The sequence below is a fragment of the Echiichthys vipera genome, assembly GCF_963691815.1.
Source record: "Echiichthys vipera genome assembly, chromosome: 1".
NCBI lineage: Eukaryota > Metazoa > Chordata > Actinopteri > Perciformes > Trachinidae > Echiichthys > Echiichthys vipera.
The window spans coordinates 891,015-912,100 of record NC_139826.1 but is presented as its reverse complement, the minus strand read 5'-3'; positions in this window follow the sequence as shown (position 1 = coordinate 912,100).

The following is a 21,086-nucleotide window of genomic DNA, read 5'->3' as shown; positions in this document are numbered from 1 at the left end:
ATAGCTCCTCTTCTGTTCATTTTTGATCTGTTTAATTTAAATGATCGTGGGGCAGACAGTGTTTGTATACTAAACTGAGCTGGAAAATGCTCCACAGGGAGCGCAGAGAGGTGTGTAAGACTGCCACTCTGCTTCCTGGGTACCTGCGATAAGGGCAGCGCAGAGAGGTGTATTAAACTGCGACTCTGCTTCCTGATCCCAACACTGGGTTGTCATGGTTTTAGACCGCTAACAACTGCGTCCAGGTTCTTAGATATGAGAGCGGCACCCTCCAAAGTAGGATGAATACCATCTCTCCTAATAAGACCAGGTTTTCCCCAGAAAGACTGCCAATTATCTACGAAGCCCACATTATTTACCGGGCACCATCCAGACAGCCAGCGACGGAATGATGACATGCGGCTATACATGTCATCGCAAGTCAAGTTGGGCAGGGGACCAGAGAAAATTACGGAGTCCGACATAGTTTTTGCATAAGAACACACCGACTGCACATTAATTTTAGTGACCTCCGACTGACGTAATCGGGTGTCATTACCGCCGACGTGAATAACAATCCTACCATATTTACGTCTATCCCTAGCCAGAAGTTTCAAATAGGATTCAATGTCGCCCGCTCTGGCCCCTGGGATGCATTTTACTTTTGTCCCTGGTGTCACTAAGTTCACGTTTCTCAAAATGGAGCTGCCAATAACCAGTGTTGTTTCCTCAGCAGGCGTGTCACTGAGTGGAGAAAACTTGTTTGAAACGTGAACGTGCGGATGGTTAACCATGGGCTTCGATTTAGAACTATGCTTTCCTCTCACAGTCACCCAGGAGGACCCTGGCTGCTCAGGGATTGCCGGGGGAGGGCTAGCAGGAGCTAACGCTACACTATGTGGCTTCGCACCGGCTAAAGTTGTAGGTGGCTGGCTAGCTACTGTAGCGTAAGACTGAGCTTCCATGGTGCGGAGCCGTGCCTCTAACTCACTGAGCCTCGCCTCCAGCGCTACAAATACACTACACTTATTACATTTACCATTATCACTAAAGGAGACAGAAGAGTAGCTAAACATACGACACTCCGAGCAAGAGAGAGCAGGAGAGAGAGCGGGGGAAGCCATCACCAGCCGTGAAGCTAACTGCTAAGCTAAAGTGGCTAACAGCGTGTAACGATTAATTAGCCAGAAAGCGGCTGAAAGAAGGAGAGCTGTGAGTGCTTGAGTAGAACTAGTGGATGTTTAAATGTTAAGCGGTAGTTAGCCGCTGTGGTGAATATTATAGCAAAAACAGTTGAATTTAGCGAGAGCAGCTAACAGTGAAACAACAACGAGTGACCAACACACAAGCACCGTAACACGTCAGCACGTACCAGAACCAACAACCAAGAGGGTCCCTGTAGACACAACGATGAAGCCAGAGCGTTGACAGGGGTTTGGGTCACTCCTGAGTTCAACAAGGCTCTAGATCTAGGGTACAGAGTGGCAAAAATCACAGAAGTGTGTGTGTCACAGGAAGCATCGGGGTACCCGCCTGATGCGACGGATCAGGAAACCCCAGAAAAATACATCAGGGACTATCATACCAATCAGGGTATTCTGTTAGACACGGATAAAATTGAAGCGAATCCTGTCAAGAGACAAGTGGCTAAATTGTGTCTCAACAGTCTTTGGGGAAAGTTTGCGCAGAGAGACAACTTACTTCGTACTAACATCATCTCAGAATCGGAAGAGTTTTTCTCCTACCTGTTTTCAGGGACGCACAACGTCGAATACTTTAACATTCTGGACAACGAGAGAGCCTTAATTAGGTGGAGATACACAGAACAATGCATTCAACCCCCAGGTAAACAGAGCAATATATTCGTTGCGGCATTCACCACAGCACACGCACGTCTTAAACTGTACAGTTATTTAGAAAAGTTGAAAGAGAGGGTCCTTTACATCGACACCGATAGTTTGATCTATGTGGTAAAGAAGGGTGAGATGCCTTTAGAGATGGGTAATTATCTAGGGGACTTGACGGATGAACTGGATGGGGATAGCATTCAAGAATTTGCAGCCACGGGTCCAAAGAGCTATGCATACCAGACAAAAAAACAAAAAAAAAGTAGCAATGCGCGTCAAAGGCATCACTCAGACTCAGGAATGCTGTGAATGCTGTGGTAAACTTTGACAGTGTCAGAGATCTGGTGGAGGGTTACCTGCGTGGTTCCGATGAGAGTGTGATTGAGATCCCACAGCATAACATTTGTCGCGATAAAAAGAACTTTGTCTTGAAAAACACATCATTTCGGAAAAAGTTCAAAGTGGTGTATGACAAAAGACGTCTCTTTGCTGACGGTACAACTTAACCTTTTGGATATTGAGTTTAATCTTGTGTTGTTTCATTTTGTTTTAAAATTGTCATACTAGAACGTAATGGAGGAAGTAGATTTTGAGTCTAGGTTTATATTTCCTTTTTCATGTTTGATTGTAGGACCTAGTGGTTGTGGGAAAACCTATTTTGTAAAAAATGTACTTGAAAACTGTGAACATGTCATGAATATTGTACCTGAAAATATTGTATGGATTTATACCTCCTTTCAACCCATGTACAGCGAGTTGCAAAGGTTGAATAAAAAGATTCAATTTGTTGAAGGATTGCCAGATTCTTTTGACGATGAAATCCTGTTTCCTCCTGATCAAAAACATTTGATCATTTTGGACGATGTTATTTTCCAAGCCTCTGACCATCCTGATGTAGTTAAAATCTTTACTCAGTATCGACATCACAAAAACATGAGTGTTATGATGTCAACTCAAAATGTGTTTCATCAGGGTAAACACAGTCGCACCATTAGTTTGAACAGCAATTATTTGGTGTTGTTTAAAAATCCTCGAGACAAACTACAAATAAATATATTAGCCCGTCAAATCTTTCCGTCTCAGAAGGCATTTTTTTTAGAGAGCTTTGAAGACGCCACCAGAGACCCTCGCGGATATTTAATAGTAGACCTTACACCCGTCTGTCCAGACCGATACAGACTGAGAGGCGGTGTACTTCCTCACCAGAGGCCGACTGTCTATGTACCAAAATAAATGACCTAGATCATCGTCACCATGTCGGTACGTTTAAAAGAAACGCTTCTTTACTTTCGGCATTATACCACGCCTCAGCCAAGAAACGTAAAGATATTCTTATCCACAGCTCTCCAGACTTTATCCAAGCATTGTGTGAGATTGCTTTAAACCTTTTGAAGGGAAACATCCCCTTATCACCTTCTCAATTCAAAAAACTGAAGAGGCAGAAAAAAATTATCAGACTGTTGGCGGACAAGAAAACAACATTAAAACGCAAACATCAGGTTTTAAAGAAGCAGTCGGGTGGATTTCTTTTACCCCTGCTAACAGCTGTCGCACCTATGATCGGTGATCTTATTGGGGGGCTCATTGGAAGATAATATGTGAGAAGATGTCTTTGAGGAAGGCACAGAAAATGTTTCTCGTCCCACCCCATCAGCTAAACCGAATGACTCAACCGCCAACCACCATCACAGAAACCGCAGAGGATGATTTGGATGTCAAAATGAGAGCCGTACTAGATGAGGCAGGGTTGACTCCATATGAAAAAATTAAAAAGTACAACGCTTTACTACAAAGATATTTAACTTTGATGAAGCAGGGTCAGAGAGATCAGCGGCTTGTAACCCTAACTCTTCAGAGGGAATCCGAAGGGAGGGAACACTCAAATCAACAAAGCGATCAGGTGTCATCTAAGACATCGGGTGATGATGACCATGTGCTTGCCGAAGTTTTGAAAAGCTTCCCTCAGCGAGATCATAACAACACCGAATACATATTAAAAAAATATCCGAGAGTGATAAAGGTTGGAATGCAAAGGGGGAATTTGTTTATAAGGGTCATGTTGTGAAGGGGTCTCATATGACTGATTTATTGAAACATCTATCGCACTCTTATAAATCATCCCGGTCCGCACCACCGACGGGTTGGTTAGAATTTTTGACTACCCTGGCTGATTTGAACATTCCCTCTACCGCTGTGAAAAACCCAAAAGCTCGTGACCAGTATCGCACCCTCAAGACGTTTACAGACAATGACCAAAATGTCATGTTTGGAAAAGAAACACTTCTCACCAGACATGGAAAGATGAAGAAACAAATGATTCTATCACCCGATTTCTCGGATACAACCGGTAACCTAAATGTCATATCTGGAGAAGACACAGCTCGCGCAAGACGTTGAAAGAACAAGAGACAAATAACTCTGTCACCGAGTTGGATCGGTATTTCACTGTAAATAAATGTAACACAATACTTTGTCATTTATCAATAAAGTGTTTTATTGAACATATTTTTGCGTACAGTCTTTTCAATCAGCAATGAATTGCAATTAAGTTTCGGTTCAAGCTATAAAAGTTTTATATGAGATGACGTTTATCCGCAACAGTCTTTAAACCTCTATAGAGAGCAGTTCCTCTGTTTTGTCACAACGTTGATTTTATTTTTGAGACGATCATTTTGTATCACATCGTTGTTGTACAACAACAGTACTTGGTTGTAAGATAACCCGCAGGCCCGGTGATAGAGATAATAGATGCAGTGTTGTCCACAGACAGTTGACAGGGGGTGTTGCAGTTGATAGTTGTGGTATTTGATGTTTTTAGAACGCTTTTCCTGACCTGAAATATTCTTGGACTGCTTTTCTACAGTCGACCTTAACAAATTAAACTCTACTATTTCAGCATCAAAACCTTCTACTTGTCTTCTAGACTCTATTCCAACTAGGTTACTTAAAGAAGTGTTACCTTTAATTAGCACTCCTGTATTAGATATGATTAACATGTCTTTATCAGCAGGTTATGTACCAATGTCTTTTAAAGTAGCTGTAATTAAACCTCTTCTTAAAAAGCCCAGTCTTGATCCTGAGGTACTAGCCAACTATAGACCTATATCTAACCTTCCTTTTCTCTCTAAGATCCTCGAGAAATTAGTTGCCAATCAGTTGTGTGACTTTTTACATAATAATGAGTTATTTGAGGATTTCCAGTCAGGATTTAGAGCAAATCATAGCACTGAGACAGCACTGGTGAAAATTACTAACGACCTTCTAATAGCTTCAGGCAAAGGACTTGTCTCTGTACTTGTCTTACTAGATCTTAGTGCTGCCTTCGACACTATTAACCATCACATCCTGCTACACAGACTAGAGCATCTGATCGGCATTAAAGGAACCGCACTGAGCTGGTTTAAGTCATATTTATCAGATAGATCTCAGTTTGTTAATGACAAATCCTCCATGCACACTAAAGTTAGTCACGGAGTCCCACAGGGTTCTGTCCTTGGACCGATTCTTTTCACCTTATATATGCTTCCCTTAGGAATTATTATAAGGAAGCACTCCATAAATTTTCATTGTTATGCTGATGATACACAATTATATTTGTCGATCAAACCAGAAGAAACCCATCAGTTAGATAAACTTCAAATGTGCATTAAGGAAATAAAAAGCTGGATGACCTGCAATTTCCTGATGTTAAACTCAGACAAAACTGAAATTATTGTACTTGGCCCCAAAGGCCTCCGAAATTCAATAGCTAAAGATATTGTTACTCTGGATGATGTAGTGTTGTCCTCCAGCACCACAGTAAGGAATCTGGGTGTTATTTTTGATCAGGATATGTCCTTCGATTCTCACATAAAACTAACAACAAGGACTGCATATTTTCACCTGCGTAATATTGCAAAAATTAGGAACATTGTGTCTCAGAAAGATGCAGAGAAACTTGTTCATGCATTTGTTACTTCTAGGCTGGACTATTGCAATTCCTTATTATCAGGCTGCTCCAATAAGTCTGTTAAGAGTCTCCAGTTGGTCCAAAATGCTGCAGCTCGTGTACTAACTAAAACAAATAGAAGAGAACATATTTCTCCTGTATTAGCTTCTCTGCACTGGCTACCTGTAAAATCTAGAATAGAATTTAAAATCCTTCTCCTTACGTACAAAGCTCTTATTGGTCAGGCTCCGTCGTATCTTAAAGAGCTCATAGTACCGTATCACCCAACTAGATCTCTATGCTCTGAGAATGCAGGGCTACTCGTCGTTCCTAGAGTCTCCAAAAGTAGAATGGGGGGCAGAGCCTTCAGCTACCAAGCTCCTCTCCTGTGGAACAAACTCCCAAATGTTATTCGGGAGGCAGACACTGTCCCCTTATTTAAAAGTAAACTTAAAACTTTCCTTTTTGATAAAGCTTACAGCTAGGGCTTACGATAAGACTTTATTCTGCTTAATGATGCTGCTATAGGCCTAGTCTGCCGGGGGATAATACTTTTCCTGATACTCTGAGCTTCTCTCCTCTCTGTCTGAATCATTCATGTCCCATCAATGCATGTTACTGATTCAGCTTCTTCCCCGGAGCTGTTTGTGCTTTGTCGTCTCGCAGGTCTCTGCTGATCGTGGTGGTGCTTGCTGCCGTGGTCCTACATGACGCTTCCTGCTGCTATTGTCTCTGTTACTCATATATACTGTCACTAGTTTAATAAACTATAAAATTTGTAGCTGTATCGTAGCTGCTATTGCCACTACTCATCATTGATCATGTTTGCCACCATAATTATTATCATTTTCATATTCTGTCACCTTAGCTGTGCTTGTTTCTACTATTCTGTTGTATTAACTGCCTTAACATATACGTCATATTCACATTACTATAAATATTATAGTTACTGTTAGGCTTTGCTTGCATCTCTGGAAGTGTGTCTGTCTGTCTCTCTCTGTCCATCTGTGTGTCTTTTCTCTCTTTCTCTCTCCTTTTCTTCCTCCCCAACCGGTCAAGACAGATGGCCGTCCTCCACAGAGCTGGGTCTGTCTGACGTTCCTGCCTGTTATAGGGAAGGTTTTCGTTGCCACTGTACTCTACAGAGGAATTGTTGGGTCTATGTAAATCATAAATAAGTCATTGAGTGTGGTCTTTACCTACTCTGTAAAGTGTCCTGAGATAACTTTTGTTATGATTTGACACTATAAATAAAATTGAATTGAAATTGAATTGAATTTTCCAAAAACTGTAGAATGCTTGAGGGGTAGTGATCAAAGTCGGGAGGAAATCCATAAGAGTCAAAAAAGGTGGCTTCACCTCCCTTTTCGAGGGTTAAAGCTAACCAGTGTTGCGTGACCCAATCGCACTGCTGGAGACACAGACACTTTTTTGGCAAATAGGGAAGCCCCCAGTATTTTCAGACGAAATGTGGAGTCACGGGCTCCCATTAGACAGAAAGCATCGCTGGCCCGGGTTAGTTTAATTCTTAGGTCCACAGAGTTCAACAAAAGTCTCTCGCAAAAAAATACATCCCCATGGAGAGGACCATACAGGTGTAGTTCACGTGATCCTGCTGTGAATCTGGCTCTCGTGTTTAACCCTCTATTGGGACCGTTGGCAATCACTCTAGAGTCCATGGCCCCGGAGGTATCCTTGTAAAAAAGACCGGCTGAGAACTGACTGGCGAGCGTATCTCCTGAAAAGTTGAGTAGGGTCTCAATCATGACAAGGTAGGGGTGTGTGGCGCTCGATTGTGAGATCAATCTGTCCCCCAAAATAACGTTGCATTGGTCGAAAATTGTATTCAGTGGGTAGTTGATAAGGCCCGTCGGTGCGTCAACAGCCAAGTTGGTACCGTCCGCGTTGGTGATTTTCACAGGGAGTTGCAGCAAAATATCATTCAGACCCAGATACTTTTCCCCGTGCCCGGGGATAAAAAACTCTATAGGTCTGTGATGGCCGACATGGGGGAAATTTCGGTGTATATTTTATTTTCGACGGAAAGCTGCGTCATAGGTGCTGTAAATAAATCCAACTCAGAGAGGGTGCATTCTGATGATTTCTGGTGTAACAGAGCCATGATCTTTTAGTTTTTAAAAATCAGAATTAAAATATGTCAGAGCTCTGATGGGACTTCCTCTTGACCTATCTGCTTCTTGCTACTGATTTCTTCTTTTTACCAGCAGAGCGTTTTTTAGAGGTTGTTGAGAGGCGCTCTCCTGGAGGTCGTCTCCTTTGTCTACGTGCCAAGACCATAATACCCCCCGAACCCTCTTGTTTCTGATCACCGCTGACAAATTTTCCCACACGCCTAAACACATCCGAAGCAATGTTGCTAGCAGCTGATTTGAGATGAGGTTTAGCTATGGCAAAACCTTTCTTCACCATGGGGGATATAAAACGAAACAATTTTAAAAATATAGAACCTATACCGCGACCGTACATGACGGGAGCTCCATAAAATCCTGGTAAATTTCCTCCCACCTGACTTTCATAATAGTGCACAAATCTGTGAGGATCCTCTTGCAAGTCTACTCGTACCATTTTGACCTTTGCGTAACGTCTCGGAAATCAAATCTTTTCTGAGTGATATTATAAACTAGATAAATATCAGACTTAATTTCTCTATAAAAACTATCCATCATTAGCCTAAAGTCTTTTATACCACCGTAAAATCCCTCTGTAAACCTTTGACGATGATGTCATACTCTCTTTACCCGCTTGTCTCCAGTAAAAATAGGCGTCATCCTCATGTATAGTGTACCAACTGCAGGGGTATGAAATCTCCGTCAAGGCAACCTCCCACTGTCCTACTAAATCGAAATGTTGCGATAAATCCACACGGAAACTAGAACTCTTGTTATCTTTGAAAACGTTGAGGCTGGCATTAGAGGGTAGGGTAATGTAAAACCCCTTATCTTTTGCCTCGTACATGATGGAATGATACTCTAGGCAAGCGCATAGCGGTTTTTATACATTTATCATTTCAGAGGCCTTGATCCAACTGTTGAATTTCTCAGGCCAGTTTTTCCAACGTACAAAAACTTGTTTTTCACCCCTGACGGTACGTTGTTTTAGAATCTCCTCGATGTGGTAGCCTTTGTCTTTATCCTGTTTTACTTTTTGCAACTCTGCCTCATAAAATGAACCTTGGATGGGCTCTCCATCATTATCTTTCAGCTTGTACACGGGAGGTTCACGCGGTATGCATTCAGAAACTGTAAACACTTCGTTTGTAAAACTCTGTTCATACTTTTTATCAAACACACCTCTCAACTTGGATATCCTGACAAGGTCTCCCTCCTTGAAATTTTTCTTTAATCCGGTCCTCTGTGTGGCTAGAGATTTGCCGTACAGGTTTTCAAACACCTGGTAGACATTCTCTTCGGTTACGTCCATAGGAGCCATTTTTATGCTACTGTGATAACCGTGATTATAGCTTTTCATCAGGTCTTGTAAGATGTCAAGGTATCGCATGTTGTTGTTAGCTGTGAAATATCTCCACATTCTGCCTTTTAAAGTGCGGTTAAATCGTTCAATCACAGAGGCTTTGAGATCACTGGCTGTGGAAAAATGTATGATATCGTGTTTTTTCATCAGAGTCTCAAAACGCTTGTTGAAAAATTCTTTTCCAGCGTCGGTTTGTAGTTTTAAGGGTGTCTGACTCTCCTCAAAGATGGACTCGAAGGCCTCAGCCACCACTGTTCCAGTTTTTCTCTTTAAAGCACTTTTTGAAAAACACATCTATGACAGTTAATAAATAATTATACCCGTCATTAAACTCTGCTAAGGCATGCATATCGCATAGGTCGGCTTGAAATTGGTTTAAAGGACGTGGGACAAAAACTCTGTTTCTAGTAAAATGTAATCTGACAGGTTTGTGTAGACTGTATGCATCTTCTCCAGATACAAAGTCTTTGACCTTTTCACGATCAACCTTCTTGCCCGTTTCATCAAGCATTCACTGCTTCAGTCACCCTCACTGATTCAGTCACCTACACTGGTTAGTCGACCTCAATGCTTCACCCTCACTGCTACAGTCTGCCTTTCTGCTTTAGTCACTGTCATTTTTAAAGTCATCTTCATTGCTTCACCCTCACTGCTTCATTCACCCTCACTGCTTCCATCACCCTTACAGATTCACCCCCACTGCTTCAGTCACCCTCACTACTTTAGTCACCCTTACTGCTTCGGTCAAACTCACTGCTTCAGTCACCCTCACTACTTGACCTTCTCCGTTCAGTCACCCTCACTGCTTCACCCTCACTGCTTTAGTCACCCTTACTGCCTCAGTCATCCTTACTGCTTCAGTAACCCTCACTACTCACTTCATCAGTCGCACTCACTGTTTCAGTCACACTCACTGCTTCAATTCAAAAAAAAAAAAACTTTATTTGTCCCCGGGGAGCAATTCAGGGCACACAGAGCAGCAAATAACGACAGTGCAATCATACAAAAACATTTTAACCTAACACAAGAATAAAGTGTAAGAGAAGAGTAAGTGTCAGGATGTTAGTGTGTTAGTACAGGTAGAATAAGTGTCAGGATGTTAGTGTGTTAGTACAGGTTAGATACGGAGAACATCGTCGGCGTGAGATGTAGAAAGACATGCGTGTATCAGATGTTGGCAGACATGTGAACGGGTGTATATGATGTAAACAATGTAAACACGCAGTAGACTGTTAAAACAGGTATAAACAGAACTGTAGTGCCGAAAAGATATAAGTGGACAGTGATCGGATTCAGATGAGGTCAGACATGATAAATGTGTGTAATGAGCAGACGTAAACAGAACTATAGTGCAGTAATAGAGTATAAATATAATATATAACTATAAGCTAAATAATTAAGTGATAGCGGTGCATGGCAGTAAAACAGCAGTCTAAATATATGCTAGCTCTGTGTAACAGATGAATACTGAAAAATAAAGTGACCATAGTGCTGTGATGGATACAATATAAGACCTGATAGACAGAATAAAGTGGAGTAGTGCATTAATACCATAAATTAAAATAACTAACAGAATCAAGTGGACCAGTAAGAACATAGTAACAGAATTAGTCCGGTGTGAACATAATAACAGAATAAATAAGTAAGTGGAGTAGTGCAACAGACCGGAGTAACATTATAAACAGAATAAATAAGTGGCGTAATGCAACAGACCGGAGTAACATTATAAACAGAATAAATAAGTGGCGTTGTGCAACAGACCGGAGTAACATTATAAACAGAATAAATAAGTGGCGTAGTACAGGGGGTGAAGGTGTCCAGGGAAGGTGTCAGGGGTGGGAAGGGGGGATGATGGTGATGGTGTCCAGGGAGGGTGTCTGGAGAGGGGAGGAGGAGGGGTGAAGGGAGGGGTGTCCGGGGGGGAGAGGGGGATGAGGTGTCCAGGGAGGGTGTCTGGAGTGGGGGGGGGGGGGGGGGGGGGGTGATGGTGTCCAGGGGGGGGACAGCACTGGGGATGAAGGTTGCTCTTCTCCTCTGTGTCCTGCAGCAGGGACAGCGAAGACGGCGTCCTGAGGGGAGCCACTCAAACACTGAGAAGAGAGTGTGAGAGGGGTCCTGCATGATCCGACCAGCTAACCTGAGTGTCTGCTGCTCGTGGATGGTCGACAGAGTTCTAACAGGAAGTCCAATGATCTTAGAACAGACCGTGGCTACGCTCTGCAGGCGGTTTCTGTTCTGGAGGCTGGTGGAGTAGAACCAGCATGTGATGGAGAACGTGATGATGCTCTCGATGAAGGAGTAGTAAAAGGTCAGGAGGATGTTCTTGCTGACTCCAAAGGAATTGAGCTTCCTAAGGAGGTATTTCCGCTGCTGACATTTCCTGAGAATCTCCTCTGTGTTGGAGGAGAATTTCAGCAGGCTGTCGAAGATGGTGCCCAGGTACCTGTACTCCTCAACTGCTTCAAAAGGCTTCCCGTGGATCACGGTGTTTGCTGATGCAGCCAGTTCCCTCTGCTTGTTGGAGAAGGTCACCACCATGTCTTTGGTTTTGTTGACATTCAGCTCCAGGCTGGAGCTGTCACACCACTCCACAAACTCCTGAAGAGCTGGTCCGTGGTGCAGAGATGCGCCTGACAGCAGAGACAGGAGGACGGTGTCGTCAGCGTACTTCACCAGATGACAGTTAGGCTGTGTGGTTCTGCAGTCATCGGTGTAGAGGATGAAGAGCAGAGGTGAGAGCACACAGCCCTGAGGGGAGCCGGTTGAGGTGTGTTGGAGGTCGGAGAAGGTGCTGTTGACCAGGACTCTCTGTGAACGGTTGGTCAGGAAGTCCAGTATCCACAGGATTAGCAGTTGGTCCAGATGAAAGAGGGCTGATAGTTTGTCAGCCAGGATGTGGGGCTGCATGGTGTTAAATGCAGAGGAGAAGTCTGCAAACAGGAGTCTGGCTGCGGTGTTGGGGCGCTCCAGGTGTTTGTGAACAGTGTCTATTATGAATGTTTTTGCATCATCGACGCCCCTGCCAGCTCGATAAGCGAATTGGAGCGGGTTTATCTGGGAGTGGGTTTCCCTGATGATGTGTTGTTTTATGATCCTCTCCATGGCCTTCATCACAAGAGAGGTCAGGGCCACCGGCCGGAGGTCATTCAGACATTTGACGGCGCTCTTCTTGGGGATGGGGATAACTGCGTTTCCATTGCTGGGGGACTATGCTGCTGTCCATGGATCTTTGGAACAGGGTCTGAAACACACCCCCTAGCTGCTCAGCACAGTGCTTCAGGACGCGGCCGCTGATGTTGTCTGGGCCAGGTGAGCTGTTCTCCCTTGTCTTCCTGAGGGCTTTCACCACGTCCTCTTCACTGAAGGTGAAGGCTGCTGAGTCACTGGGCTTGAGCTTGGACATCGCTTCTTCCAGCTGGGTGGTGTTGTCCTGCTCGAACCTTGTGTAGAAAGAGTTAAGGTCGTTGGGGAGAGATGAAGAGCTGCTGCCTGAAACCTGGATGGTTTTACTGTTGCTGGCAGCAGTGTTCACAGCAGCCATGTTCTTGAGTCCCTGCCAGGCTGAGCGGAGGTTACCCTGCGTGAAGCACTCCTCCACTTTGTTCTTGTACTCCAGCTTGGCAGTTTTTATGGCATGCTTGACCTCTCTGTTGACCTCCTTTTTCTCCGTTTCAGAGCCGGTGAAGAAGACCCTTTTCTTCTTGTTGAGGATCTCCTTGAGCTCTTTAGTGATCCAGGGTTTGTTGTTGGGGTAGATAGTGACTGTTTTGGAGGGGATGATAATGTCCACACAGAAGGAAATGTACGATGACAAAGTGTCCACATGTTCATTAATGTCATCAGAGGGGGCCAGGAGGTTGTCCCAGTCAGTGGATTCAAAGCATCCTTGAAGTGTGATGATGCTTTCGTTTGTCCACTGCTTGATGTTCTTGACAACTTTCTTCACCCTTCTCATGACAGAGATGTAGGCCGGAGCAAGCAGGATGGCATGGTGATCAGCAGAGCCCAGAGGGGGGAGGGCGACAGATCTGTATGCGTCGGGTACTGAACCATAGCACTTGTCCAGTGTCTTCTCCTGGCGTGTGTGGCATGTGATATACTGTTGATAACCTTTTAATGATTTGTCCAGGGAGCAGTGGTTGAAATCACCCAAGATGAATTTGGGAGAGTCCGGTGAAATGTGGTCCAGTTTGTTTAAGGAGTCTGTGATGTGTTCAGTGGCTGTGACTGCGTTGGCTCTGGGGTGGATGTAAACCAGTATGACAAAGAGCTGAGGAAACTCTCTGGGTAGGTAGAAAGGGCGAAGGGAGACAGCCAGAAGCTCAATGTCCGGGGTGCACAATTTCTCCCTCACGACGATCGTTGAGCACCAGCGTGTGTTTACATACAGACACACGCCGCCGCCATGTTGTTTACCTTGTTGTTTGCTTGACCCTAACCGCCTCAGTCACCCTCACTGATTCAGTCACCTACATTTGTTAGTCGACCTCAATGCTTCACCCTCACTGCTGCAGTCATCTTCACTAATTCATTCACCCTCACTGCTTCAGTCACCTTCACTGCTTCAGTCTTCCTTACTGCTTCACTATTACTGATTCAGTCACATTCACTGCTTTAGTCAACCTCATTGTTTCAGTCTCCCTCAAAACGTCACCCTTACTGCTTCAGTCACCCTCAATGCCTCAACTTCACTGCTTGAATCGCCCTCACTGCTTCAGTCATCCTTATTGCTTCCCCCTCACTGCTTCATTCACCCTGACTGCTTCTCTCACCCTCACAGATTCACCCCTACTGCTTTAGTCACCACAATTTTTCCAGTCATCCTCACTGCTTCACCCTCACTCTTTCATTCACCCTCACTGCTTCCGTCACCCTTACAGATTCACCCCCACTGCTTCAGCCACCCTCACTGCTTCACCCTCACTGCTAAGGTCACCCTCAATGCTATAGTCACCCTTACTGCTTCAGTCAAACTCACTGCTTCAGTCATCCTTACTGCTTCAGTCACCCTCACTACTTGACCTTCTCTGCTTCAGACAAGCTCACTGCTTCAGTAACACTCGCTGCTTGAGTCACCCACACTGCTTCACAGTCACTTCATCAGTCGCACTCACTGTTTCAGTCACACTCACTGCTTGACCCTAACCGCCTCAGTAACCATCACTGCTTCACCCCTACTACTTCAGTCGCATTCACTGCTTCAGTCACCCTCACTGAATCAGTCACCTACACTGGCTAGTCGACCTCAATGCTTCACCTCACTGCTACAGTCAGCCTTACTGCTTCAGTCACACTCACTGCTTCAGTTACCCTCACCGCTTCAAACTCACTGCTTTTGTCACCCTCACTGATTCGCCCTCTATAATTCACTCACCCTCACCGTTTCATTTACCCTCACTGCTTCAGTTACTCTCACTGCTTCAGTCACACTCACTGCTTTAGTCACCCTCACTGGTTTAGACGACCTCACTGCTTTACCCTCACTGCTTCAGTCACCCTCAGTGCTTTAGTAACAGTCACTGCTTCAATTATTCACATCGCTTTACCCTCGCTGCTTCATTCAACCTCACTAATTCCTTCACCCTCACTGATTCACCTACACTGCTTTAGACACACTCACTGCTTCAGTGACTCTCAATTCTTCACCCTCACTGCTTCAGTCACCCTCCCTGCTTCACTCTCACTGCTTTAGTCACCCTCACTGGTTTAGTCGACCTCACTGCTTTACCCTTACTGATTCGGTCACCCTCACTGCTTCATTCACCCTCACTGCTTCCGCCGACCTCGCTGTTTCAGTCACACTCACTGCTTCAGTCACTCTCAATGCTGCACCCTCGCTGCTTTAGTCACCACCACTGCTTCACTCTCTGTAATTCAGTCATCCTCACTGCTCCACCCTCACTGCTTCATTCACCCTCACTGGTTCACCCTTACTGCTTCAGTAGCCACCGCTACTTCAGTCACACTAACTGCTTTCAGTCACCCTCACTGCTTCACCATAACATATTAAGTTACACTCACTGCTTCAGTCACACTCACTGCTTCAGTTATCCTTACTGCTTCAGTCACCTTTCCTGGTTGAGTCGACCTCACTGCTTCACCCTCACTGCTTCAGTCATCCTCACTTCTTCATTCTCACTCACTTCATCAGTCACCCTCACTGTTTAAGTCAACCTCACTGCTTCACCCTTACTGCTTTAGTTACACACAATGCTTTACCTTTGCTTCTTCAGTTTCTCTCACTGCTTCAGTCATCCTCATTGCTTCACCCTGACTGCTTCAGTCACCCTCACTGATTCACCCTAACAGCTTTAGTCAACCTCGATATTTCAGTCATCCTCACTGCTTCACCCTCAATGCTTCATTTACCCACACTGCTTCCGATAACCTCACTGTTTCAACCTTACTGCTTCAGTCAACCTCACTGCATCACCCTCACTGCTTCATTCAACCTCACTGCTTCTGTTACCCTCACAGATTCACCCTGCCTTCTAGAGTCGTGCTTCCCCTTTTTTTCTTCTTTTGGATCTTTATTCCCCTCTTTCTCTCTCTTCCTTCTCCTCTTTCTTCTGCATTAATTTACCTTTAACTGGGCATCGTCTTTTCAACTTCTTGCATTAAAATTCTGTTCATTTCTTTTTCTGTAATACCTTTCTGTGCTCTTTTTAAGAAACAAAAAAATAAAGTTTGCTGCTTTGAAAGGATCATTCATATTTCATGTTACCACCTAGTGAAAGAAGCTGTGCAGTGATTTTGGTTAAAAGGGGGGAAAGTTACTTGTCAAAGTGCCATAACATGAACAGGATCAATTCAAAAATCTAAAAACCAATCGATAAGCTTTTGAAATCGGAACCTTGTGTTGCATTTTGATGAACTGTGATGTTTGCTCTCCATTACAGTTTAACTTCTATGTAAATGTGAGGCCAAGGAGCGGAAGCACAGGCCAGAATGTGATAAGAGCAGAAAGAAGTCTGTTATTTTAGTGTGGAATGACCCAGTCTCACAGCTCTGCTTGGATTCAGACCAATGAACTTTACCCTATCCACAAATAAAAACGTGCAATTTGACAGTACATTTGGTAGCACTTTATGTCACATAATTATGCAACATGACCATCAATATCAGACACATGCAGTCTATAGGCATGAGCCAAGGTTCACTTAAGCTGGAACTGTCCCATCTACCAGACTGCACTTAACTTACGACAACAATATTATAACTGCTGTTACTTTTAATACTACTACTACTATTACTACAGTTGTGGAGGAAGTATTCAGATTGTTTACTTAAAACTGCAGTTGGCAAGTTTGGTAGATCGAGTTGACTCAGTCAAATTTTGAATGTTTACAACTCTCAAGCCCCTCCCTCACTACCATCCTCCTCCTAATCGAGTGCTCGTCAATGCGCGTGCACCAGATACCTGCGAATACACCCGTATCTTCTCTCATCAATAAATGGCATGGAGTACACGCTACATGGAGATAGGCTGGCTAACTTACTCATTGATAACAACTGTTAACGTCATTTAGCATATGACTAGCTTGAGGCGTGTAGCTGTGATATTGTAACATGTGCAAGGGGGAGGTGGGCTCTGTGGCGTGGCCACAAACTGGTGCCAGTAGAGGCGCCTTTTTTTTAAAAAAAAAAACAGATGATTTATGTTGTTCACTCGGAGCATAGTGTCGGCTTCAGTGAATATGATCAAACAAATGTTCCTGACTGCATGTTTAAGTAAAAGTATAAACCGCACTGTAAAAGCATATTGCAACTGCAATTTCTATGCTTGAGCCTAGGCTTTCTATTCTCTCTCAAAGAGGAAAGCCCACACCCATTTATCTCCAAGTTTAGATCACATTGAGGTTTTTGGCTGGATCTGGAAGTTTTCATCGTGACACTTGTGTTTTGCGTGGTGCCAGTGAAGCAACACAAAGTCTGTAGAGTCATTTGTGAACTTCGGAGTGTTCACATAAATTTTCCTGATGCTACAAGCCAAGCCAGCTATAAGGTGCAATTCTATGCGCATGGGCAATTTCCAGGAGTGATTGGCTGTATAGATGGATGTCATGTTCCCATCAAACGTCCATCAACTCCTGATGCTGAGAAGTACAGAAACCATAACCACTGGTTTTCTATCAATATTCAGGATGTATGCACTTCTTACTTGGATTTTTTGTAGGAATGAAAGGCTGTTGGTCTTTCAAGGAGGGGAAACTAAATTTTCTGGCCTATATCTTAAATGTGTTTGTTTTACATGTAAATTCTACCCTTCGTTCCTTTTCAAGAAAATGATCTGTGAACTTGTCGTACCAACTAGGCATCTTTTCTAGGGACTTGACCAGTGTTCTCTCAAAGGCCAGCAGAGCTAGGCTGCTTAAACAGCCTTGGCCCAGCTGGAGCTGCTGCACCAGGCTACTGTGGAGTGTGATGCCTGTGAGTGTGAGAGATCATGATAGGTGGAGAAGCTCTGCAGCTGCCACTGCTCGTTGGGGAAAGAAACTGCAGAGTGACAGAACAGAGTCGCCGCGCACGCTGGTCATTTTTAACAAAGACAAAGACGCTAGGGATCGGTAAAGTCTCCAGATCAGTTCAGAACAACTGAATGAAAAACCAATAAAGTTCCTGTTATCAGGTTGCCGAAAAGTTTCTCTGTCTCCCCTGACAGCATCAGCGCATAAAATAAGCTACCATAGCCTTTCTGTGGGGCTCCGATCCGTAATGTTCGACCAAGCGGACGGCAGCATTTTTCACTGTAGCCTGATGTCTGTGCAGACGGAGTATCACAGCTCCCAAATAATTTACACACAAAACAAAACACTGTACCTTTTGAGGAAGAATAGAGCAAACATTATCTTGGCACAGTTTCACCATTTGCCAGTTTCCTTTTAAACAGGGTTTTTTTGAAAAGTACCGTTTTTGGTGTTTGTGCTGTCTTTCTGAGGCAGCAATATCTGTGTCTTTGTTCTGACAAGTTTCAGGGGCCATTTTAACCCAGTACTCAATTTCAATTCAATTTTATTTGTAGTGCCAACAAAAGTTATCTCAGGACACTTTACAGAGTAGGTAAAGACCACACTCTATGACTTATTTATGATTTACATAGACCCTGTCTAGGAGACAAGTAGACGGCTTTGATGCCGAAATAGTATAGGTTAATTTGTTAAGGTCAACAGTAGAAAAGCAGTCCAAGAATATATCAGGTCGTACAGTTGATTCTAAGGTTCCTGGGTTTAAAGAAAAATTGGTGCCAAGCGAGTTGATTTTGTCTCGAATAGTTATAATTTTGTCATTAAAGAAGGTCATGAAGTCGTTACTACTGAGGGTTATAGGAATACATGGCTCAATAGAGCTGTGGCTCTCTGTCAGCCTGGCTACGGTGCTGAAAAAAAATCTAGGATTGTTCTTATTCTCCTCTATTAAAGATGAGTAATATGCTGCTCTGGCATTACGGAGGGCCTTCCTATATGTTTTTAGACTTTCTTGCCAAACTAAGCGAGATTCCTCCAATTCAGTGGAGCGCCATTTACTTTCCAATTTTCACAATACTTGTTTTAATTCACGGGTTTGTGAAATATACCACGGAGCTAACTTCCTCTGTTTCATTATCTTCTTTTTCAAAGGAGCAACAGAGTCCAGTGTTCTTTGTAGTGAGGCTGCAACACTGTCAACAAGGTGATCAATTTCAGAGAGACTAACGTTAGTACAGGAATCTTGAATATTAGAATAAGCCGTTAAATTAAATGCAGATGGAATCACTTTCTTAAATTTAATTACAGTAAATACAGCGACTTCCTGTTTATGGCAGGCAGGACAAAATGAATGCCATGCCATTACTCAACATACACAAAACATTTTTCCCTACATCAGGTGTGGAACCCACAATGTAAGTTTCATGTAAATCGGATGATATTTGTCATTATTCCTGTTGCCAGTAGGGGGCTCTATGCTTATGACTAAATATTGAGATGCAGATGTGTTCAGGCCTGGACTGTAATGAATCATGACAAATTTGGGGCATATTGGACAATGTATGTTGAAGTTAAAACCACTTCCTGTTTCACAGCGAAGGATGGTCGCCAAGACAACAGAATTTGATGAAAAGCCAAAAGCTACATGATCAAGCATCATGAAGTTGTTAAGTTATATCAAACAGGTGAAGTTTGGAAAAGATCTGAACTCCTGGTGTGCAGTTTCAGCAGTGTCTTTTGTTATGGCGTTCCATCAAAATTGGCAGTGCCGTTACACGACATCGTCCCATGGTCATAGTGAAGCATCATGTGCGTCTTAAGGCTCTCATCACCACTTCTGAGGAGGATGTGATGAACCAGAAAACATCAAAGTAAAAAACATGTCATTTCCTGTTACCAGTGGGAGGCGCTATGACTATATGTAAATATTGAGGCCCTGCCACAGCTTGGCTAACTGATGAAAACGCGTATGCTCCGCAATGTAGCGTCGGCTATGTCTTGAAGGTGTACAGACCAACTTTGAAGTAATTAGGTTAAAAACTCTAGGAAGAGTTCATTAAAGTACAGAGCAAAGTTTTTGAAAAAAAACCGCCAAAATCAACCAAAATGACATCTGCAAATCACAATGGCGGACTTCCTGTTGTGTTTAGGGCATAACTCCAAGAGGATGTTTTGTGTGTCTCTGCATTTTTCACATGCCTACCAATTTTCATACAGCTGGGCTTTTCCAAAATTCAAGGGGGCGCTATCAAGCTAATTTGCCGCACCCAAGACTGAGATCCATAAAATATCATTTTTTTACCACTTCTGATCAGTGTGCAAAGTTTTACAAAAAGTTATGCATGTTTAGGCCCTCAAAAATGCAATTTAAGAGGAGGAAACTTTTTTTTTAAAATAATAATAATAATCATTCCAATTACAATAGGGTCCTCGACCGACTTAGTCGGTGCTCGGGCCTAACAAATAAAACTGCAAGCAGCGATGAACGGGCCCTTGCACCCGGTGCATGTCGGGGAGGTGGCTGGTCGCCGGCACTCGCGACAGTGTGATTTAGATATCGAGAATTTCATTTAAATCTGATTCATTATGTAGCACATTACCATCTTCATTAAGAAGAATAGTAACTAGGTGCATTGGCCAGGGATATCAGAAGCTTTACGATCGTCTAAGGAGCCCAGGATTGACCAACTGATAGCACAGGAACGACACACAGTGTATTATTTAAGAACAATGATGCTTACATTTATTAGAGGATGGGGAAGACAACACAATTACAACTTTTACCCGGGTAAGTATAGAAAATAAAAAAAAACAAAATAAAGTTTGCAGCTGCTTTTATTGTCCCCCCTCCCTCTCCCCCCGCGCCCCAGCCCCGTTTGTACTCACACTGCCAGGGCCGGCCAATGCTTCTTGCTGTCCATACGCCATCACGCCGTAACACGTCACTTGCATTGATCGCATGTGTGTGGCTTTGTTTACAAATCTTTCCACAGACCTTGGAGTTTTTGTGCGTCTTGTCGACTGTTTTTGAATATTTTCATCCGACCAAATCTGCAGTAAACACTCCACCTCCGCATCACACCAACGTGAACCTTTCACCACCATTGTTGTTGTTGTTAAATGTCCGCGCATGGTCCGTCCTTCTATTTACATGTCCGAACAGGCAGACATAACGCTACTGCCGTAGGGCTCGTGCTCGTGCTCGTACACGTGCGCACGCTCGTGCTCGTACATGTGCAAACGGCTCCGCTAAAGCCCACCTCTTTCAAGCGGGCAGTGGACGGCCCGCTGGCCACAGTTATGCGCGGAGCGGGTGCACTCACACTGCTTAAAGGTACTAGGCTTTAGCTGAAAAAACGGTTTTGGCCCCGGCCA